Here is a 25881-nt window from a genome sequence, read left to right as displayed (position 1 = left end):
ATTACAGTGTGACCAGAATTTGAATTACCCAAAAATCTAGGTTAAGACAACGACTAGAAAAATAAACTCAACGGTAATTGATGACTTATCGTGCTGTCTATGCTCCTTGTTAACTACTTTTTAAATAATATTTTTATTTATTTTGTAATAACGTATGTAACTCATAGTTTCAAGACTGTTGTTTATCGGGTAACGTGAAAATGTCTGTAATTTCTATTATGATATAAATTGTTGACGTTTTCTAATGTGATGAAACAATTTGCAAATACACACCTATGAAATTTATATTTCTTTCTTTTTTTTTTTTTTTGATGAATTATTTAGAACGTTATCGTCAAATATAATAATTAAAAAAATGATCCTTTGTAATGAAAAGGTGTTAAAGAATTCTTTGTTAAAGAATAGAGAAGTTATCACCGTGTCTGCAGAATCTTATTCCACCATCACTTACGCTCCCCTCGTTGCTATTCTTTTGTCATGAGATGTGTGAGAATTTTTTTGTAGATAATTCTCATCCTCTACCATTATACAATATTTCTCATTGTGCAGAGGTTGATAACATTTTTGTATTTATTTTTTGTTCTTCCTCTACGCGATCAGTGATGAGTAACGTTGTTTATGTAAATGTTTTTTTTCTTCTTTTTACTAAGGCTGAAATAGAATAAACAACATTATTTATTTACGAGAAGTATGTGCACCTACAGCAGGTGAAGTACTCATAATCGTAAAACATCGTCCTTCGTCTGATTTTTATTTCTGTATAAGACGGACTGTCTTTTTCCTATTTTAACAGTATTGTCAACGTTTTTATTACATAAATTGATTTAGAGCTTTGATTATTAATAGTTTAGGAACCAGCAGCCTGCACACCATGATTCACATCTTTCTGTAGATCAAGTCACGGTGGCTTAGTGGTAGAGTGATTGCTTACCTCAGGTGCGTGAGATCGCTGGTTCGATCCTGGCCAAAGTAAGTTTGTGGTGAACAATATCTTGCCCGTGGGCTTTCTTGGGTACTTCTGTTTCTTCCTACATACTCATTCCACTAATTTTCCCCATCATTTACTTGCTCTAATCATTGAACTCGGTTGTTCAATGGTAAAGCGTGCTTTTTAATCATGTGGCGCAGTGCCTTAATGGTAGAGCGTTCACCTCTGGTGCATGGGTTCCTTGGTTCGATCTAGAGATGGCCAAAATTTCACTTCCCGGATTTCATAAAAATTCCGAAATCGGAATTCCGGGTTTTCCCGACTATTTTTTTAAATTCCGGATTTTTCCGATTTTACTTCCCGGATTCCGGAAACTATAAACTTCGGAATTGCCCATCATTAGTTCGATCCCAGCTCGCGCCAAGTAAGCTTTGTAGTGGACAAACCTCGTGTGCGTGGGTTTTCTAGGGGTTCTCCCATTTCCTCCCACTTTCTTCATTCCACCATTTCCTTTATTTCTCATTATCACAGTCTCTTTTAGCCTAGCCGGCATAACCGTGGGGCGTAAAACATAAAGATTTGATTTCATGTTCATCTACTTTAATCATCCATGTCCTCTAGCTTAAATGACGTAATCGTGCGACGATAATCTGATATATTTAATTTAATTTATTTTTATAGCAGGTTAAGTCTTACCAAGGACGCATGCAAGAATTTTGTTTCTGGGAGTCCGAAGTTCCTCGAGGGTCCCCAAATTCAAAATGATAATTGTAAAATCATTCCAAAAATTATAATAATAAATATACAGGAAAGTCAGGATTTCGAAGAGGGTTAAGATTCCCAGGATTCACCCCCTTTGTACACCCATGTCCAAAATTATTGTCGCATGTCTATAAATATGTTGTTGTAATAATATAATTTGATTACGAATTCGCCCAGTATTTCTTATAATGTTAGTATGTGTATAATCGACAAAGACATGTATGTGGTAAATTTCATGTCAAAAGAGCAGTAAATAAGAACAATAAAAGGAAAATAAAACTTTCTTGTCCATTTAGCAACATTTTGTTCTACTCATTCTGATTTTCGTATTTATAACTCTTTTCCTGTGAAATTTATCACAAATACACATTTTCCGATTATACACATAGTACCAGTATTAAAAGTACCCTGCAAAATCATTATCAAATTATGTTCTTACAAGAAGACAATTATAGATATGCGAGAATAATTTTGGACATGAGTGTACATCTCGGAGGCTTAGTTTGCCACTAAGCCAAGTTTCATTTTAGATGTTTCGTTGATTTGTTCCGAAAATATTACTCAAATTTTGACCGCCCAAAACGTGGGAACCGAACCTGCATAACGTAGTATTTTACAGTGTTACTGTGTATATATAGTAGGTCAAGATGTATCATGCCAAGTTTATTCCTAATCGGATTAGATTAGTTGAACTCGTATGATTTATGTCGTCTTGTTATTGTTAATAAAAGACGTAACCAGTTTTACTCTAATAAATGTTTTTTTTTTTCTGAACCCGTTTATGTTAGCCACGAATAGTGTCAGAAAATTTGCTTGACAATTTTCTCCAACTACGGATAAGATTGATTGGATTGGACTTGAGCGTCCCCCTTCAACATCGTGGCTGTATGAGACGTGTATCAACAGTTGTAGAATCCGAACTACTGGGAATCGAAACCGTGCATCGTAGGTGCGCGCTTTATCCACTAAATCAGTGAGGAGGTTACGCATGACAATTTACCCTCAAGCCTATTTTGTTCTGCGTGGTAAGATTTATACATTTGTTATCTTGGAAAATTTTTCCTCAACGACTGGAAACTTTCGAAATGTGGGTGTGGAGAAGAATGGAGAGAATTAGCTGGGTCGAGCGGAAAACGAATGAGAGGGTGTTAGAAATGGAGGGGGAAAAGAGAACAATTTTAGATATTATTAAGAAGAGAAAGAGATATGGTTGGAACATTAGCTATAAAGAACAGTATCATGAGGGACGTGCTAAAGGCTATGGTGGCAGGAAAGAGAGGGAGGGAGCGAAGGAGACTACAATTAATGGACGATATCAAAATAGAGAAACTGTACGAGAAGACGAAGATGTTAGCGGAGATTGTGGAACATGGAAGCTTCTCAGCTACGGCAACTGACGTGCCAATAATGGTAGAATACCTATCATGAAGATGCTTAAGAGAAATTGTAGAGAGAGAGAGAGTCGTGGAGAAATTGTGACTCTGGAGTCGTGGAGAAATTGGATGCACGGTGACTCAGTGGTTGAGCGCTTACTTCTTATGTGAGGGTTTCCTGGTTCGATCCTTTGCCATGTGAGTTTGTGGTGGACAGTATTGTGTGTATGGGTTTTCTTGGAGTTGTTCCGCTTTCTTCTACACACGTTTTCATTCTATTAATTTCTTTCATAATCACCTATTTTTCATTGATCAGACGTCTTTAGCCATAAACGTGGGACGTTAAACTGAAATATTTCATTTCATTTAAACCAAAGATTTTCTTGGAATAACTGTACTTTTTTTTTCCTGCGAAGTGTCGAGATCTGAAAGGAAAATAGAGATAGAATTACGTACGTTCCAAGAGCGGAAAGAATGTGGCTTGTGGAAAGCTGTTTAGGATGAAATAAATGGTTTGAGATAATAACGTCTAGATAATTTCATAACCTAACACCCGATACGCTTTCAGCTGAATGAATAAATGATCTGATTTATCAAGGTGCAATGATTAGTTATCATCAGCTGTAGTAGGTTCTCCCTGTAAATCCTACGAATGCTAGTTCGTTCCTTCCTTTCTGGGTTTTTCCTCCTCGCGTTGCGATGTTACAGGCTGAGCTTTCTTCTTCGGGAAATAAAAATGTGTTGCCATACTTCGTTGGTGCGTCAGCTGAGTTCTCGTTGTACCACGTGGTATCCATGTGCTATGCGGCGTTGCCACGATGTGTTTCGTTTCTGAGGCAACACAGATTGGGTTGCATGCATGCTGATATCGTGTAACATGTGATGATAATAATACGGAGAATATAACCTATATTTTGATTTATTCTTCCCGTTTTAGCTGCGGGTGAAAGGAAATAAAATTAGTATGACTTCTTCTCTCCCCGAGACTGTCTGTTAAGGTCAGTGACATCACATGTGGGATTCCTTTCGTCGTCTCAGTGTTTGTCACTAATTCTGGGTTATCAGAATTCGTTGCTTACAATGCAGTTTTAAGTAATTCAGCTACAAAGCGTTCGAAGAGATTAGCGTGGGCTCTGGTTCAAAATAAAGGAAAATAGTTAAAATATTTGAAGAGTTACTTCGTGACTGTATGTTTAGCGTAATGCGTCTTTGGTTTCTTGGCGCAGAAGCAGTGGCATCATTTAAGATTTTGCCAGGGGAGGTATTTCAAATTAGCCTACGACGTAAGTTTCACGTTTTCTGTTAGGATGTTATATTTTATTTATTAAAAAAAACATGTGTTTCTTGAACTCAGGAAGGAGCGACAATTATCCCCTGGCCTTCCCCAAATGACACACCTGCGAGTGGGATCCAGGTATTCCTAGTGACAGTCCAGGGTTCGATTCCTGGTAAGAACACTGTCGAAAAAGTTTAAAACCTTTTCAGGCCACCGATCCTGAGTGGGAATCTCCTCATTCACACCGGAAAACTGGTATGTAACATATAGGATTGGTATGTAACATATAGGTCTCAGACTGCTTCCTTCCCTTTCCTCGGATCGCCGAGGGATGTCGTTCCTCATACGTGACGGACTAACATAGGCATAGGTGTTGATAGCCCAGAAATCTAATTCCTAATCTTATTCCTGGTGAGAAGGTATCTGAGTTTGTTTGACGTTAAATTCAGGGGCACTTCTCATAGGTTCGACATTGAGAATTACATTAAAGTTCGAACCAATCAACCGACTAATTAATACACAGTATTATTTCTGCAATATAATACATTATGTATGTAGTATAAACATATGTTATTAAATATACAACCAGAACTGCAGGAATTTACATGAAAATATTTTCGAAAACGGTATCAACCTCCATTCTTCAGTAATTTTGCTTGTCTACAGGAAGATTTTTTTCTCATTTGGAAAGAATAAGTAGGACTTACTAAAAATAAATAAAGAAAAATATTTTATCCCTTATCGTAAACCAAATATTTAATCAGTTATATGTAATTTCTAACCCCAGTCTCCTTATATAGTGCCGGTATATGTTAATATTTGGCACATATTAAAATATGACATGATATAATCGGAAAATTTCTATAGGCTACTCTAAAGCAAACTATTTCATCCTGATATAGCCCCTATTATACTTATTTAACGTTCCACCATTATGGTCAAGGAGACGCGGATCATAATGAATGGGGAAAATCCTAAGAGAACCAACGCACACGATATTTGTCACCAGAAAGCAAACTTAGCGGATGTGGAATCGAACCAGGGACCCTCTGCTCTGTCACAGCCATTGCGGCCCCTCCTGCATTTTAGTTGGGTGTGAAGTAGTTCACTGTCGTGATTAGCGTCATGGAGGATGTGGTTTTGCTACAACGATTACATAAAGGCATGTATACACAATGCAGCTGATGTTAGATTGAATGCGGTATTGGCTATATAGACAATATTTAATAGAGATAAGTCTGAAAAACAGATGGATAATTACAGCCCAGGAACCCTCCCTGCTGGTCTAGTAACTAGTAGGCGCACTTTCAGTGTACAGTATCCCAGGTTCGTATCTCGATGGGAAGGCATTGAACGCATTACGATGGTCCGGACTCCACCTTACACTGTAAGTCCACGTCTCATTTATTGTCTGCGGTAAAAAGAGACACAAAGTTTCAAGTAATAAGAAAAGCACTGGGTAATATTGGGGACGAATTACATGCAGTATAGTGGCGTATTTATGATTTTGTTTCTGGGGGCTTTGCTAACTTTGTGTGTGAAAATTCTGCAAGATATTTCATTTACTTTAAGAGTAAATAAAATTTCGGGAGGGCTTAAGCCCGGAAGCCCCCTTAAATACGCCACTGCATGCAGTTATTGTGTGTATGAAGAGTATAAAGGATTAACAAAATTCAGAAATAACATTATGGTATGTTTTGTAACTTTTTTTTTTTTTTTTTTTTGAAGTGGGTCCACTTTTATTAAAATACAATGCGTACCACCCTGTTTTGTCCTATTCAAGAGGAAGTTAAGATGGGTGTAAGGACTGGACGTTTCTCAATAGATAACAGCACATTGTTTAATCTTTTTAGTTTATTTTTATATGAAGCGAGAGTATTCAAAAATAATTCCATCAATTTAAAGAGATGTTCAGCCTTTGAAAACAAGCTAAATCACTAATCAGAAAATATTTTTTTAATTTTTTTTTAAAAGACAATTATTTTTTATTTTGCTTTGTTCAGGGAGTTTCATTGATGGGAAGATACCCAGGTATTTCTTAAGAATAAAATTAAGTGCACTGTACAATGATTATAACACTAGATTATTAAGCAAGTGCATCTTGTAAATGATTCAGTTTCGAGACAAAGATTATTGATTGATCTCTTGGATATAATGGAATGGAGTTACTGTGAATATTGTCACTGCATACAAAATACGTACACGAAACGGATAGGGAAAATGTGCAGCCATCTGTCGGGATAGTCAAGCCTTTACACGCACCTTATTATTATTATTATTATTATTATTATTATTATTATTATTATTATTATTAGTACTAGTAGTAGTAGTAGTAGTAGTAGTAATAGTATTACCTTATTTAAATTATAGTTATTAATTAAAATACCTACCTCTGTAATTTTATATTCGTGTTAATAAAGATGACATATATGTCTATTAGATTTGTTTTAATAATTGAAAAAAATGAAATGAAATGAAATCTGAGTTTTACGTCCCACGGTTATGCCGGTTAGGCTAAAGGAGACGGTGATGATGATTAATGAATGAATTGGTGGAATGAAGGAAGTGCGAGGAAACGGGAGAACCCCGAGGAAACCCATGCACACGGTGTTTGTCCACTACAAAGTTCACATGGCGGGGGCTGGGATCAAACCCGGGACCCCAAGCACCAGAGGTGAACGCTCTACCACTGATTTAATAATTGAAGGCTGTTAAGAATAATATATAGTCTAAGATGACCACAAAGATAATCTCGGGGACTGCTTGTGGTTCGTGGACTACAACTTGAGAAATGTTCTATTCTTTTGCAGCTGGGGTGTGTGGTCTGGGGACCAAGCTTGAAAATGTGCAGTATTATGTGGCTGGGGTATGTATGTATTTTGCCATCAGTATATCAGAAACTGCCGGTCGATTAAAGAGATCTCCCACTAATTACCCAGTGGTTTGATTTAACACATCAATGGAATGCGATTTAAGATTGTCATATCTCTGTAATTTGCACGGGTTCAAGGAAAAAACATTATATTCAGAATTTGCTACCTATTGTTCCTTCGAAGACATTCTAACTTCAGAGATTTAATGAGTTTGGTCTTGTGCACCCCCGTCATCTTAAACCCTGAAAAGGGTTCAATTCTGAAAACCAGCCTTATGTATGTATATACAGTGAAACCTCTACCAACGGACACCTCTGTAAAGCGGACACCTCTCATAACGGACATATTTTGTAATCCCCAAACACTGTAATAGGAAAAACCATGTTGACCAACCTTTCTAAAGCGGACACTCTGTAGTACGGACACGGACAGTCTTTTCTGTCTCTTATAGGTATTATTTACCTCCATATTACGGACATTTTCTCTAGAAACAAGTTGAAAAGTACAGAAAAAGTACATTTTCAGTAATGCATACATGTATCACCAAGGAAGCATTGTAATAACATTCTTCCTCGTCAACTGGCTGTTCAGAAACTCAAATGAAGCGTTTTAGTTTAATAACAACCTCATATCCTTTGCTTGCATTCCACTCCCACTCAACCTGTTTTAGAATCAAAAGTGATTGATAGTTGCCTGCCATTTGGAATGACACGTCATTCTACTGTTCCGCTGGAATCAAGCAGAAGACATGTTTGGTATTTTTTGTCCGCGTATACGCATATTGTCTTAGTGCCTCTATTTGTATAAGGAAATCTTTTTAAGTCATTCTGCATCGAATAAGCATAAGGTGTAAGTTGTTGTGAGCTTTCGAAATGCCACGAGAAGCGCTAATGTTAAAATAGAATTGATTGAAGTTTCGAAGAATACTGAGATGTGCGAAGGATAGGTGCAAATTTTTGTATCGGTAAAACACAAGCACCTGAGATAATATAAAACCAAGACAAGTTAATAAAGTTGTGGTGTGAAAATGACAATGAAAATAGTGTCTCATTGCTTTGAACAAAGCATAACATTTTGGTGTGCAAGTGAATGCTTTTGCAGAGTGCGGAATGAAAAAAAATCCTGTGTTAGGGTCGATGCTAAAAGCTAAGAATTTGGAGGTAGCAACAGAAATGAATGTTTCTGATTTCAAGGTCTCGAATGAGTGGTTAGAGAAGTTTCGGATTAAACACAAAATTTCTTTCAAAGCGATTTGTGGAGAATCCGCAGATGTCGACATGCCCACAGTCATAGAACGGTTTGATAAATTACCTTCAATAATTTGTAATTACATATCACCTTATTTACTAATTTACGTAAGAAAATATCCAAACCTCTCTAAGACGGACACCTCTCTATAGCGGACAATTTTTGATTCCCCACGGCTGTCCGCTTTAGAGAGGTTTCACTGTATATATATATATATATATAAATCTGTAATTTCTGTAGTTTAAATAATTTCTATAATTCCTTACATTTCTTTTCCATCAAACGACCCTAAAATAGTATGCCACCTCCCAATTGCCCCGTTTTGTTTCAGCGCCCCCCTTTAGAAACGAGAACGCCTACCTTGAAAACCACTGATATAAGCGGTAGAGAAATATCCTACTTCAGTTGTCACACTTGAGAGGTTTTATTGCGTTGTATAGTTCACTTGAACCGCTAGGCAAAAGTTTCAAAACTAGGAATTCCATTTCAAAGAGGAAGGAAAATAGGGTGAATTCAATATGGCCGTTTTTTTTTTGTTTGTTTTTTTTTTAATCGGAGGGTAGCTTTCGGTATGAGTTCGAAATTCATTACTCGAAACTTGTGTCAACAGTTTTCTACTTCCAGAAGCCAGAGAGGTTTATATTTGTTACAAATGTCCGTCGATTAATCATCAGCTGGTTGTACAATCAGAGACAAAAGTCCCTTCCGTCTGGTAGAATTTATTTTGGGAATAACGGTGGTGGTAAGTACGGAAAATTATATTCTTTACGGAAAACTCCTTCCAATCTGAAGTTATTTATTTACGAAACTAGGTTCATCAAACGAAAAGAACTTTTGCTGCTGACTGTACACTGTACGTTTAGTATGTTTCGCAATAAATTGAAATTCAGGGTCAGGAGTACAATCAGGAATGTAAAACTACATGGGCAATAGTTGACGTATTTTGTTCGCAAACGATACACAAGTAGCCTTTCACACTTTTTCCATAAATCCGTAAACTACTCCCAAGCTTTTTCTTTTCTTTCTTTATATATTTTGACTCAGGGCAAAATTCCGGTTATTCTGTTGAATTTGACATGAGAGAACCACGCGATGATGTTAGTTTGTTTAGTAAGTAATCATGTTTCGATAATGGGATGAGAGCGTTCAAAGTCTCTTTATTCTGTAATCAATAAATGTTATTACGTAATTGATTGGTGTCCCCAGTGTTAGTACCATAGTTCATTATAATATTTATTTTATTCCTGTGAAAAAAATATCAAAACATGAAAGAAAAGAAAATAATAATAATATATAATAAGACTTTAGGAAATCTACAACGGATAAGGGGAATAAATACATATGCATTTAAATAATCAAAAATGGATGTTTATGAATGATCATAACTTAATTGAGTTGGATCCAATAGGTTCGGGGATTTCCCGATTACAACATAAGAATGGCCTACTTGACAGTGATTTGATGCATGAGAGGAATCCTCCCTTTGACTCAAATGTGTGTGAAGTGTCTGGATGGATAATGAACATTTATAGTCTAAAAGAAATAACAAATGAGGTTATTAACTGTAACAAGTATATATATATATATATATATATATATATATATATATATATATATATATATATATATATATATATATATATATATATATATATAGATATATATATAGATATATATATTAGGGTGGTTCTTATTTTTCGGTATCCGAGTTTACCCTTTAAGACGGTTCCACGTGAAACCAAAGTAACCTGTGAGAAAAAAAAAGTTCAAATAGCTAATTAATTTTAAATGGTGCCCCAAGCGACCTCAAGTTTTGAATACATTTACAGTATAGACCCTACAATATGAGGTAAGGATACATTATAAGTTTGGATATACAATCGTAAGTTAATAAATAATTATTATGAAAGTAATAACTGCTGTTTGATTAGAGAAAAGTAGGGAATAATGTTAAATGTGGGTTTGTAGTAACCCTTAAGTACTTGCGCGGGGTGGTCACAGACCCCCAAACAGGTAACTTTTGTGTTGCTAGCCACAAGTCCTGGTAAAAAAAAAAAAAAAAAAAGTCTCAAACCGAGTTCAAAGAATCTAATTGCAGCAAATACTTTTAAAAATTATTTCTATGCTACATTGTCTTAATTATTTAAAAATATATTTTTATTGTAAAAAAAAAATCATCACTTTGGGGGTCTATTGAACCTCCGCGCGGATACTGGTGTCACTAAAAAGGGTACGAGTACTTACGGGTTAAAAAGGTATCCCAAAATAATGTCACATAATCCTTTTCGTAAAAAATGTTTAAAAAATCATTGTATTTAAAAAAAAAATCAATGTTAACTAAATTTATTAAAAATAAAATGCTCTTTTGATGGTAAAACAATTACAAATCTGAAATCATCAAGAGTGTGAGTATTCCTAAAGAACGTCAAAAAAAAAAAAAAATCATTGTATTAGGTACTGGAATTTTGCTGATAGTTTTACTGAATATACTGGAATTTTAAAAATTAAACTTAGTGGACACCCTGTTATCGTACAGTGGTGGTTTCCGACCTTATTTACCTGGCGTCCACCTTTGTGAACCCTGCATACTTAAGAGCCTGCCTTACTAAAAATAATACAAAATTTACAATTTTTCTTTTGCTGGTTTATTCATAATTGAAAGGAGATAATGATATGCAACTTACCACAATTATAGATAATGTTGTTCTACAACAGAAAATATGAACCTGAAGAATTTTCAGTGTTGCCATCCATAGAAATTACAGTGTTGCCAGAATAACAATTTCCCTAAAATCTAAGTTATGGCAGCGACTAGAGGAACGATCTCAACTGCACTTGGTTCCGTATTGTGTTGTTTTGGTTTGCTGTGTACTGCTTTTTAAATAGCATTATTATTTAGTTTTAATAACTGTATGTTAAAACTATTTTGTTTATTACAAACTAAATACAACTATTATTTAAAAAGTAGTTCACAGGAAACCAAAGCAACATGATACGTAATCAAATGCAGTTGACTTCGTTCCTCTAGTCGCTGCCTTAACTTAGATTTTAGGGAAATTGTTATTCTGGCAACACTGTAATTTCTATGGATGGCAACACTGACAATTCTTCAGGTTCATATTTTCTGTTGTAGAACAACATTATTTATGATTGTAGTAAGTTGCATATCATTATCTCCTTTCAATAATGAATAAACAAGCAAAAGAAAAATTTTAAATTTTGCATTACTTTTAGTAAGGCAGGCTCTTAACGCCTCCTCTCCTTGCCTTGCTCGTTGGTCCAACCTCTTTTATGATTTCAGACGCAGTATTGCAAGCTCAGTTCACACGAAAATTTATACTTCCAGCAAAATTTCTGCATATTATTGTAGTGTAGTACTATTATTATTATTATTATTATTATTATTATTATTATTATTATCACCCTCGTTCTTAATACAACTACAGTTCGTACTGGGTCACGGTAGCTCAGTGGTAGCGTTTACCTCTGACGCGTGCGGTCCTTTTTCGATTCCCGGCCAGGTACGTTTGTGGTAGACAACATGGTATCTGTGGGTTTTCTCGGAATACTTTATTTCCTCTCACATTGTCATTCCACATTTTTCCATCATTCACTTTCCCTAATCATTTGTCTCTTTTAGCCTAATGCATAATCGTGGGATGTTAATCATTTTTACACTTCTTACTCAATAGTTATTTTGTGTTTTGCGATATTTACCGACTCGTTGTTGTAACATTCCTAATATTTTTTGCTCCCACTTCATACACACCCTAAGTTAGAACCACTCAGGGGCGGATCCAGGACCGACTTCTGGGGGGGGGCGGTGGGTTGTCATACTGCTACTTTTAAGGGCTCCAAACTTCGTAATGGGTTTTATTTATATATATAAAATAAGAAAGTTTCCTCTTCTGGGGGGGGGGCGATCGTCCCCCTCTGGATCCGCCCCTGGAACCACTGTCGTACATAATTAATTTTTAGGTGTAATAAAATTTAATTTTTTCTCGTTATGCGCTTCTAGTAAAATTTCCCTCTTATTTTAAAGACTTCGTTTATTCTTAATAATAATAATAATAATAATAATAATAATAATAATAATAATAATAATAATAATAATAATAATAATAATAATAATAATAATAATAATATAAAACCTTAATAATGAAAAAGAAGTGCAAATGGTGGGATCTGAAAACAGTCCAGTAGTTCCTCATGATGTTTTTGTGGCAAAAGATTGGGAAAGTCTGAAAATAATTATGCCAGAATGACACAGAAAAGTGAGAAAACAGATTTTTTTTTTAAATATATAAATTACTTCCAGAAACTATGCCAGATAAACATGCCAAAAAGAAGAAATAGAAAACAAGCATAAAGAAGCTTCTATAAATATTTTACAAATCATGCTCCACATAAGTACTGACCAAATAAGTATTTGGAAGACAGTCATGTTGAAGAAGTAGATTCTCAACGGAAACAAACAACTGTTAGCAAGTGATGAAATAATAATAAGAAACATTTTGATTGTTCACAAAGTAAGGACCCTGTTTGCCATAAAAAAAAAGCGTTATATGACTTGGGATTTGTAGCTTACAGTAGAGTACGGATCACTACTTGAGTTTATATCCGTGTCTTATAATCCCACCAGGGATTGAACGAGGACCACATACACAGAAAGAACACACATTATTGTAGTCTTTCAGCCACGAAAGAGATACATACACACACATATATACACAATAGTTTCTAGAAAGTTTACAAGTATGGGACTTCGGAAGTACGTGTGATATAAATGATTTTGAACATGACGTACAAGAAATTCAAGTACTGTTTGTGTTATGTTCGTTCGATCTTAATTGTGAAGAGGGCAATATATCACGCTTTAGATGATGTTTGTTTATCTTTATGTCAGGTATATGTTGCAAGGAAAATAGTACAAATTATAACGACAAAGAGTGGCTGTCTGCTGACGCTCGTAATTCCAGGTTTCTTTATGGCGCTTAGATGAGAGCATCTTGGCTTCAAAACTATTGAATAGAGTTAGAACTATTCCAATACATATTGAGCCAAGTTAATGTGATGGCTTGTAGACAAAAGAAATAAGATTCTCGTGTAAGGTGAGACAAGTCAAGCCTCGGGTTTGGCTCAGTTTTTAAGTTGAATGAGTAAGCAATGCTGGCTGGCTCTGTTGTAATCCACTCGTTACGTGATGTGTCGATAGACTTGCGTACGCATAAAAGTAGACATACGTGACATCTGTAAGAGTGATTGGCACAGTTAAATAAACAACGGCATCACGATTTATATATGATTTTGAATTCTGTTAAGGGTCTTCACTACAGCGAAATTAAACTACCGCTAATTTTAGTGTCTTTCTGTAATATCTTCAAAACAAATAAAAATATTCGAAAACCAGAAACGTAGTGAAAAAAACACTTTACGATTTTGCATGTGATACTTTTACCACAATTTACATATCTGCTTTTGGTATACCGCTATTATAGAACCCGCAAAAAAATGCTAAATCTATCTACAGTTCCAAATCGAAAACAGATAGATGAGTTGTGATAACGGTATTACATGCAAAATCGTATTGTCTAGTTCACTATATTTCTGCTTTTCGAATATTTTTATTTGTTTTGAAGATATTACAGAAAAAAACCCTCTAAAATTAGCGGTAGTTTAATTTCGCTGTAGTGAAGACCCTTAAGAGTCAGGACTAAAGGCAAAGACCATGGGCGTCTCTGGCGGGGGGTGGGGGCGAGGGGGACGCGTCCCTCCCAATTTTTGAAGTACAAAATATTCAATATTTTATTCTAATTTAATTTATTTACTAACGACAAAATAACATATAAATAATAATTATTATATTTATTTGGAATATAATATTCAGGCTGTGAAACGATTATAACAGAGTTATACCTTTGGGGGTCCGTGAGAGGTAAGCAGAAAGATCACAAAGGAAAACCAAGATAATAAACAGGTTGGGCTAGGTAGTACGATTTAAATCACTTTCTTTGATGTCCCCCCCCCCCAAAAAAAAAAATACATGCCAGAGACGCCAAAGCTAAAGACTCCCTCTTGGATGCAAGCTGTTGCTTAGTAGTAGTAACTTGGGTGTAGAGTCGTCGATTGTCAATTTTTGTGCTGAATAGTGCTACTCTGTACTGGATATACCATGGAGTGGCCAATGCAAGAAGTTTAAGAGAATATTTTCTTCCAGCGTGCTGATTTCAAAATCTTTATTATTTAGACATGACGTACGCAATGAATACTAATAAGACCATCCGAAAGTAGAAGTAACAATTCATTAGATCATCCACTTCCTTCCTACTAGTGGAAGTATGACGTCGGAACTGTGATAGAGAGAAGCGAGTTGAGCAAGGAAGAGCAAGACGCAAGGCAGGAAATGACATCAGTATAGAGCAGAATTGGCAGTAGGCCTATACAGAAAAGTAGTAGTCATGGATCCATAGGTGATCTGTTTGAAAATGAAAATGAAATGAAGTCTTTAAGTTGTATGTCCCACGCTTATGCCTGCTCATTCACACCAGACAAATACCGGGGTGCTACCTAACATGTAGGTCCCAGGCCGCTTCTTTCCTTTCCCAATCGTTTCTTCCTTCCCTTTCCCCGGATAGTGTGCTCGCCAAGGAATGTCATCCCTCGTACATGACAGGCTAAAATGCCCATAGATGCCGAAAGCCCACACATCTAACGAGAGAACCCCATTTGAACCCTAGGAGGAAACGGGAGAACCCCGAGAAAACCCACGCACACGTGTTTGTCCACCACAAAGCTCATTTGGCGCGATGTTTGAAAAAGTCGATTCAGTTATCGATATTCTTGTTTGTCAACACTGCCTTTATTAACGAGTTTCTCGAGGTTGCATCTCTCCATATTGTTTATTGAGAATGGAATTAATAAGTGTGTTAAATTAGCAATGGTTTTCTAGTACCCTTGTGTACTCATGTTGTCAGTTAAAAGTACTCTGCTTGAAAGCGAGTAGGAAATGAAGTGAGTTAAAAGATACCACACTGACAACACGAAATACTGTGATACCATGACATATGGCCACATCGGTAGTTCAATGGCGCCTTATAATTATTACTAAGTTAATATACATTTACAATATATTTGTATAAATCATTTTCTGTGAGTGTATAGTTGACCAATAACATTCTTTTAATTGAAAAGTAGCACAACTCCGTATCATCAGCTTATCAGGAGAGGGGTTTGAATATGCTGAAGTTAACAAATGACACAATTGCTCCCTGGGGAGAGGCAGAATGGTACCTTCATTTAAGTTGTTTTTCCACGAAACTCTCCGAACCTTACGGACCATTTACAACATATGTCAATGATTTTTTTTTTAATACATGTATTACTTCTCTATTAAAGGAACGATATATTTCACTGTATTTTGATACTTTATTCGCGAAGATATTCACGTCAGCATGAAGTGATTTCGGTTGAAGACAGTATTGGCTATTCTACAGAGCTGACTGTTAGGTATTTCTAAAACTATCAAATTAGATTAATCATGTTTCCACAGTAAACGTTATTGTCTAATGTAGTAATGAAGTCTAATGTAGTAAAAGTTCTGCTGTGGCGTTGTTATTCCTTTTCCCAGGATGTTACAGGAGGATGTTTACACTTCTTTCTTTTTTGTGCAAAATAAGAGAAGACGTGCAAAACAGTCCCACTTGAGAAAAGCCACAAATGTCGGAAGAAACTGGCGAATGGCCAGACAATACCAGGTGTCAGTTTATCTTCGTCCGACAGTCTTTTTTTTTTTTTTTTTTGTTCTCTCTCTTTTTCACTGGCTCTGACGTCATTGGGATGGTCATGGACCAAAAATAAAATAAATTTCAATTAAACAAACGATTTGATTGTTGTGATTTCAAACATGGTGAGTAAATCTTGCCCGCTGTTCTTGATCAGTTAGAGAAACCTGAGCATGTATTTTTTTTAATGAGCGCAGTTTATTTTGTGTTGTGAAGACTGTATATATTGAAGGTGCCATTCAAACTATGAGAGGAGAGTAAAAGTTGGAAACAGGATGATTGGATTCGAGTTCGAGACTTTTCGCACTAACTATTGTCATAAGCATAAGTATTATGATATTACTGGCAAGGTACTTTCCACACATTCAGAAGATTCAAAAATTAGGATCTTGAGATCTTGAGCAAACCTTTTCGGCATCCGTAAATTGAAAAATTTCCATGGGTTAGTGCCTTTAATTTTTTTGAGAAACGTTCTTGGTTTAAGGTCTTCAACTAACTTTTTCGCCATTCACAAATTGAGAAGCTTCCATGGATTAGGAACTTACGCTGACCTTTTTGCCAGTTGCAGATTGAGAAGCTTCCATGTATTATGGTTTTCTGCTAACGTTATGTCATATGCATATTGAGAAGCTTCGGAGGATTAAGTTCTTTTCTGCTGAAGCTTTCATGGATTAATTAATGCCTTCAGCTAACCCTTTCGTCATCCCTCCGCAAATTGAGAAGCTTCCATGCATTAGGGTCTTAAGCTAACGTTTCCGTCGATCGCAAATTGAAAAGCTTTCATAGATTAGAGTCTTAAATTAACCGTTTCGTCGGCCCCAAATTGAGAAGCCTTCATGGATTAAAGTCTCTCGCGGAAACTTTCGTGGATAAGGGCCTTCAGCTAGCCCTTTTCGTCATCTGCTAAGAAGCTTGCATGGATTAAAGTCTTGAAATAACCTTTTTGTTATCCGCAAATTGAGAAAATTCCATAGGTTAGCACTTTCAGCTAACCTTTTCCTTATTCTAGCAGCGCAAGTCTTTCTTCAACATTGGGGGAGGGGGGAAGTAGTAGCTTTTTTTTTTTTTTTTTTTTTTAAAGCGATGCTCAAAATATTTGTGAAGTTGAAAAACAATCCTGTGGAAGATCAGGGAGAAGAGTTTTTTCCAACATTGGGAGGCGGGCAGATTTGGTAGAGGCTTGTTCTGGGAGGACATCAATTTCATCTCACTTTCCTTTGTGGCAATCGGACACAAATCATCACATTTCTTCCCAAAAAACACATTTCAAATCGGATTATTGGGGGGACAGTCTCTCCAGTTTCAAGATTGGAGGGGACATGTCTCCCTCATCCCCTCGGGATTTGCGCCAGTGCCTTATTCGCAAATTGAGAAGGTTCCATGAATTAAGATCTTCAGTTAGCCTTTTGCGTCATGATAGTATCATCAGGTTAATTCCTTTAATACAGCCTATTATCAGTGATATTGAAATGTTTAATTTAACGTCCCACGATTGTGATCTTCAGGTTAAAAAGGATATGGATGATTAATAAAAATGAATGTTATGTAAGAATTAACGGAACGAGAATATATGACCTGGGATCGAACCGAGACCCTTCGGACCAAAGATAAGCGTTCTACCACTGAACGTCCACCTTTGTTTTCCTTCCAGCATACATTTTTGCACGTGTCCAGGGAAGATGACTGTAGCTTTTACATATAAAGCAGGAAACACTATCACAATTTAGGTGTCACCTTTGGTATATTTAAGGGTTAAGAGACTTGAAGGATATAACTAGGATGTAAATTTCAAATCATTAGTATTATTTTGCACGTAAGGCTAAAGGAAACTTCGGGACACATGATAGGATCCCATGGATGTTTGGAGGTAAGATAGTACAATTTCTAAACTAGGGCACATCCATGGTGTAGTCAACACCACACTTCGGCTTTAGAATTTCCCAATTTTCGTTTTGCTGAAGCTGGCTGTATCTCAGTGCCGCATTAGGACTTCAAAATGTTCCCATTGTCACCGAGCATCAATCCCAGGCGCCTAAATGGTATGTAGACGCATTAGATACACCATACCACTGTTATTTTATTATTATTATTATTATTATTATTATTATTATTATTATTATTATTATTATTATTATTATTATTATTATTATTATTATTATTATTATTATTATTATTATTTTAGGAGAGCGAAACAAACTTCGAAATCTTAAAAATCTAAATATTTATTTTTAAAAAAGTAAATATATATATATATATTGAATATTATTTAAAAATCAACATTTGAGTTTGTTTTAGATTTTGAAGTTTGCTTTGGCTCTCCTGAAAACGTGATGTTTCTGGACGTGTCTCATTGCCTTTACACCAAAGACTCTTATTTAAGCTATTTCAATCCTACCCACATGCTCCATTTCATGAAGTTATTTACAAAAGGTATTGCAAAGTAGCAGATACATTCACTGACGAATGCATTTTTGCGTCAGATATTTTAATCTACAGTATTTAATTTTGTTTTTGCAATATTTTTCATTATGTTAATAACTGGGAGATGAAGTCGCTGAGGATTTATAAATCACGAATTTCTCGAACAGGAATATTGACGAGCAGACCAAAGATCTTTAATACATGTGTTAAAAAGATTACCAGATGATTTCCATAAAAAGAGGATTCATTAATTTTAAGAACATGATTTCGCCCCCTGAAAGAAAAAGGCTGACTAAGACATAAAAGAAAGGAAGTCCAGACCGGACGAGAGAACTTTCGAAAGGAATCTTGTTCATGTTGGTCGATTTTTAGAGAAAAGAATTTTCGACCTCCCGGATTCAGGGCTAACAACTACCTAGGGTCATACATATCACTTGATTTATCATTACGTGCTCTGTTATGTGCACAGCATAGGAATGTAGATACTAAACAATTATTCAGCTTGTGGGTGGCTTCGAATAGAAGTGGTTGAAAAAGTGTTATTTCCTGTGTTCGCCGCAGGGAGTATGGATGATATTAGCATAAATGACATCATAAGACTTGTGGAAGGTGACGCAAGAAATGGGAAGTGCTGGACTTTATATGTTAGTCAATATAACTAATACATGTCGATACTTGCGGCATTTGGGAGGAGTTGAGTTTTCATGCAGTTTTTGTTTTCCCCTTCATGCTTGTAATTGAATTATTGCGGTTAAATAGTTTTTCTCAAGTTGTTATTCATTCTTAAATAACGCATAACTGATATCGCGTGAAGGACATTATACCCACTATTTGCCGATGACAGGAATATATATTTTCCTTTAAAAAAATGAAAGAACTGATGAGTCATCCTGAGGTTGATTTAATATGGAGTCATTTTTCGGAGTGGTGTCAGACGTCCTTGTTAACTTTAAATTTTACATATTCTAATTTTGTTTTTTGATAACTAACGTTCTTCCTATTTCTGAGTAAAAGACTTTCTTGAAAATTCATATTTTTAGCTTAGTGTAAATTATTGGGTGGTGTGGTTATCGTAGAGCATTTTTTTTCAAGTTTACAAAAAAAAAATCTATTTTTTTTTCGAAAGCTACGCGTAAAGATCACATTCATATATTTTTTTTCAGGTCGACGAGATCAATTGCTTGGTATGACTCGAATCTTAAACCTTTCTTCATCAAACCTACTATTGTGCTGCCAAAATGTCTTGAGCCGTGACAAAAATGCGAACTAAAGCTCACACCCCGACACACCCACGCGCTGAGCCAATAAGGGTTCAGCAGCTGCTAAGCAAGAGAGCCTTAGCGAAAGAGAAATGGAATATCTTCAGCCGATAGCAGCGCCTGAAACGGAAGACTAGGTGTCAAGTCAATGTGGTATATTTATAATTGTAGAATTTTTAGTTGAGTTGGAGATTAGCGTCCCTTTCAGCAGCGAGGCTATAGGTGTTAGTCTATTGATTAACGTGGAATCCAAGCCACATGAGTTGAAGCCGGTAATCGAACCCGAGTCTCCGACGCCAAAAGCGTATACGGTAACCACTTAGCCACGAAGGAGCTCTGTAGAATTTTTATTTCAGATAAATGTAATTGAACAAAGCACCTGCAGTTAAGGAATAGAAGATCCGTTCAATACAACACCAGACTAGATAGGGCCTATTTCTCAAAACTACTTGTCCACTAGCTCACAAGTTACAAGTATAAATTTCGTAAGTTCTTGTGTCTAAAAAGAAATTAGGACTTACAAGCAGCACTATCTTTTCACAAATTTCATGATCAGATCTACAAATTAGCTGCTAAATACGTAAATAATTGTACCTGTAAAGTTACGTATCACGATACAAATCTTAATTCCTTTGAGAGGGCATATTGTAAATACAAGGATATTGCACTAAACTAGTATTTTGTGCAACAGAACCACTGATAATATAATCACTGCTCTTGTAACTCTCTTTCACGGGATTAGTGGAAAATATTTTACTCTTGTAGATTCGACACACACACACTTCGTATGTTTAGACTAATACTGCAAATGTGCAAACAAGACAAGTGTTACACTATAGTCTAATAGCTTTGAGAGACCGGTCACTGGTGCTACAAACGTCTGTATTGGTAAGTGACATGTTTAATGCACCTCTTCCTTCAAAAGGAATTAAATTCACATCAATCAATCAAACTATTAGACCAGTTATTTTAAAATGTCTCCATATACTACCGTTTGTTTAATAGCAACTTGGGAAATCCTATGCATTTAAATAGAATGAGAAATTTTAGAATGAAATATGAGTTAATTGGGTCATCTTGTTTCCGATGTAAATTTTCTGGATTTTTTTGGGTGGGGGGGACGTAATTTTTACTAGAAATTCCCTGAAAATTTACAGTGAAAATGAACCCTTCTCAGATATTCACCGAAATATTCTTTCAGGGTATAAGTAAGTGGTTTCAGAATTGAAAATTCAAGATTAGAAGACGATATATTATACATTGGTATGTCCTTTCATTGTATTGTTTATTGTCTCTACATTTCCTTTACTGAAAAAAAAATCGTTAACTATTTTGTTTATGCAAAAAAAAAAAAAAAAAAACCTACTGAATGACTAGTACAAGAATCTAGTGTTGTCAGTTTTCCTGCGGCTGCCGTGACCAAAGAGGCACAGAAAAACTCCTTTGTGAATGGCTTATGTTAAAGACTGTTAATTGCGTTCCTGAGAATTCATGTGTTTTTGCATACCATTTACCAGAAGAAGCTGACGTAAGCTAAACACTTCAAATGATCCCTATACAAAGAGCTGGACTGTAATCGTTTTCAAATTGTCTTTCACTACAAAACTATGCATTCTTTTCCTTTCATAGGTGACACTGGGTTTCCCATTCGGGTGGAGCAGTTTTAATGTATTTGCCCAACTCCATTCTGCAGGCACGTACCATGGCAAATAATAGGTTCAAAACATTATGTATTGTTCATAGAATACGAGAATTTGTCGGTATTTAATGCTTGTTTTATTCGCGCTGTTATGGGAGTTTTTTTAAACGTTAACCATTTAAATAACTTATATTTGGATATAGTGAGTTCTTTTTTGTAATATTCAACTCCTGGGATAGGAAGGGCGGAAGGTGCCACGGATTTTAAGTTACGAAAACGGACAGTAAACATCCTGAAAATTCCTGCTTATTCATCCACAGTTGCCTAATATTTCATCATAACTTATTTAAAATCATGAAGTTGGGACATAACACTATACCGGTGATTTGATTTTCAAGTAGAGCTCCCTCATGGCTAAGCGGTTAGCGTACGCGCCCTTGGTGCGAAAGACCCGGGTTCGATTCCCGGCGGGAGCTCATGTGGTTCAGATTCGACATTAATCAGTAGGTCCACATCTCGTATAGCCTCGCTGCTGAAAGGGACGCGAAAATCAAATCAAAACAAGCTTTTCATTATTACACTAGCGAAGACTACGATATACAGTATAGTTAGAAATAGACCAAAAATTATTAACTTTTAAACTTTTAATTTTTGTTTAACTATAGGTGCGATATTGTCCAAAGGTAACAATTATATGAATCGATAGATCATATCGAAATGAACAAAATGGATTGCTCGAGGGTAAATCCGAGAAAATCTAGGAAAAGCTAAATTTTACGTCTCGTTGCGAATGTGATGCAGTTATTTTTTATTTATTTATTTTCTTTTTTTTAAAATTCTGCTGGTATACAGGGTTACACCCAAAGGGGATCTACCGAGTCCGGACTCTCCCAAAACTTCCTAACTCAACATATATTTGTACATTTTCTCAATAAAAAATATGCTTCTTTAACAGAAAAATCATTCCAGTAGCATGAAGATTTGATCTTACACTTCATCTGTACTCTTTCCCTTATAAAAAACAATGTAGTTCTTTTTTTTTTCTGAAAGTATAGGTGGAAGTGTTTTACAATTACTTATCGTCTTTTCGGGTGCAAAATAATAACTGTTCAATACACACAGACGTAGTGGCTTGTAGTATTGGACGCGAAGCTTGGACACTTCCCCTCAAAAAAAATCTGTGTGCGCTCCTTTTGGTATAGATTATTTATGTAACAGTGTGTGCGTCATTGTTAGGATTATGGGTGCCAGCCACTCTTCGGAGTATGTATGTCATTGTTACATGTATGGATGTCACTGTCAGAAAAAAAACAAGCAATACGTGGCTATTACATTCAATCTACCACTTATCAGTACAGTTCATATATATATATATATATATATATATATATATATATATATATATATATATATATTAATTTTTATTTGTCGAATAGATTACTTGATCAATTATGTCAGATTGGCAGTGAACAACATTAAAAAAAAAAAAAATTCGCTTTTCTCGAAGATTACACGAGAGAATTTTCTCGGAGACACATAATTTTGTTCAACTCATTACGATGTATCGAATGATATGTCTTATCTTTAGATAGTATTATAGTTACACAAAAATTGAGCCTAAAGAGTTAATCATAATTTTGGGGTTTAACTAACTAATTAGCCACACTTTTCGTCTTGCTAGTGTCATAATGAAAGGTTGATAATTGAGGGTATAGTTCAGTATTTTTTTTTTTTTTCAAATTAACGACCCACGATTACGCCCTTGTAGGCTGAGAGAGATATGTGATTGAGGCAAGTGAATGATGATGAAAACATGTTTGGAATGAAAATGTAAGAGGAAACAGGAGTATCCCGAGAAAACCCACAGACACGATGTTGTCAACCACAAACTAACTTGGCCAGAGATCGAACCAGAAACCTCACGCACCAGAGGTAAGCGCTCTACCACTGAACCACTGAGTCTTCTACTTCAGTGTCAGTTTGGTCTTAGTAGGCGGCGTGGTTATCGTGTAGCATTATTTTTTTTAGGTTTACGATATAATACGTTTTTTCTCGAAAACTACGCATGAGGATTTACATTCACCTATGTTATTTTTTTAAGGTCCATTATATCTGTCGATTGGTATATGTCTGATCTATGGTCCGTTAAACCCTAAGAACAATACAGAATATAATCGTGCTCAAGAGTGCCGATTTCTCTGTAACTTTGGGGAAGGGACATTGAGATGTGTTTGATTTCAGACAAGGGTCTAACAAGGATATGAGGATTTAAAGACAAATTAAATTCAAATTATGCCAAATATTGTATATTGATAAAAAATACATATTCATAAATATACACGGTGCTTACATGAGCATTGAGGGGCCCGGCCCCCCAGGATCAGCGCCCTTGTACGTGCTCTATATTAAAAACTTGCACTGTTAAGTAAAAAAGAAAAGTAACAGGTGTTTGATTTCTCCTAATAGAGACGCTCAAGAGTTCACGCTGTGTATTCTGAAACCCTTAGAAAAAGTCAGATAGTATAAGCCCCATTATGTGGGGGCCACAGTCCCTCTGTGGCATTGCGCTTACCTTTGGTGTCTGGGGTCCCTAGTTTGATCTTCATCCAAGTAAGTTTATGGTGGACAACCTCCTGTCCGTGAGTCTTCTCAGGAGACTCCCGTTTCGTCCCACTTTATCATTTCACCAATTCTATCATCATTCGTTTATCTTAATCATTGTCTCTTTTAGCCTAAAGGGCATAATCGCTGGACGTTAAACTCAAAAAGATTTCTAAACTCCATTGAACCTCAAGCAAACATCCCTCTTTGTTTCCTTTCCTGATTTTTTTTCTGTTTTTTTCTTTTTTTTATTCTTTGAATTAAGTTTAAGACAATAAAAAACTACAAACATGTAATTCAGCAGGTGGAACTGGCGGGTTATTCACTAACTTGTCACCATAACAAAAGCAGCAACCAGAAAAACACAAGCCAGAAAAACATCAGTTCTCATTTAGTTTTTTAAGATATAAGCTAAATCGAAACATGTATAGTAATTGCTAAAAGGTATAAATATAACCGAGCAACCTACTTAAAAGTTCATACTTTTTTTTGTTTTGTTTTATTACATGCTTTCCGTTTTACCGATCTTTCTGTTTACATTTGTCGTAAACCTAATTATCAGATAGTCTAAACCGTGAAGTCTATCTTAAATGCCATGTTAGGATATCTTTGTCTCGTCTCGTCATACTCTCTGATGTCAGTTGTGACGTAGACCGAAGCAGACACTGTGATACGTCAAGACCTTGAGTAATATATATGTAACATAAAAGAATATATATATTCCTATCTTTTGTTTCTTTCATTGCGTGTTATGAAATAGATTAATCATCACAAAATGGACGTTTCCTTTTGTTTTTGCTTGCTTATTTTTGCCACAATAAATAATAGGAAGTCTTAATTTTAAGTGCCTGCCTAATACATTATTCTGGAATTTTATCGCTGTTACTAGAACAGAGGAAACTTTGTATTCTTCCGGAGTGACTTCAGCTGCAGTGTTTATATTACTTTGCAATGAGTATTTTCCGTATGGAAGAACTGTTAACATGACAGTGTTAACGAGAGATCATATTTTAGATGTACGTTTTAATTGATATGAAGATAATAAAAGCGCAACAAATGTACCTTTACACCAGGAAACATACGTCTTGCCTTGTCTAAGAGTTTTGTGTTTAGAGGGCCACGAAGCTAATAGAACAGGAGTAGGGTAGTCAGTTAAATCTAGACTTTTTCCTTTTGCAACTCCAATAGATCATACTTGCGAAGTCGTTGTCGCGCCTGATCATTAAATTTTGAGAAGTTGAATTATTACGGGGTTCTACATCAGACCATGTGTTTAATACAAAACATTTTAATTTCTTCTGTTATTCCTACGAGGGTGATTCAGAAAGTAATGCCTTCAAGGTGATATCTTTATTTATGTTTGACAGCAGCGATACAGGTATCAGTGGAAAGCTTGTAATGTCAGTCATCATTTTTCAACCGATTACGGGCAACACAGTTACGCCAACGCGAAACAAGGTTTTTCATGTTGTCAGTGAAGAATTGTGGTGGCTACTGGCGACACCATTGGCGAACTGGTGCTTCCATCTCTGCGTCACAATTGTAGCGTTGGCCCTGAAGGAGATCCTTAAGTTTGGGGAAGAGCCAAAAATTGGCAGGGCGCAAGATCCGGGCTATAGGCAGAATGTCAACAAATACTTCGCCAGCAGATGGGACAATTTCGAACCTTTTGGCGGAGGAGAGGATGTGTGGTGGTACTCCATCGACTGACGCTTCGTTT

General features: G+C 35.9%; 1 protein-coding gene across 3 annotated transcripts in view; it reads left to right on the top strand.

Annotated features, from left to right (window-relative positions):
• The window catches only part of how (protein held out wings), a 267883-nt gene that overhangs the window by 107553 nt on the left and 134449 nt on the right, over nt 1–25881 (top strand). The gene's annotated exons all lie outside the window — the stretch shown is intronic.

The sequence above is a fragment of the Thermobia domestica genome, chromosome 10 (assembly GCF_964235325.1).
Source record: "Thermobia domestica chromosome 10, izTheDome1.hap1.1, whole genome shotgun sequence".
NCBI lineage: Eukaryota > Metazoa > Arthropoda > Insecta > Zygentoma > Lepismatidae > Thermobia > Thermobia domestica.
The sequence above is the reverse complement of the archived record's forward strand: the minus strand, read 5'-3'. Positions and strand labels throughout refer to the sequence as shown.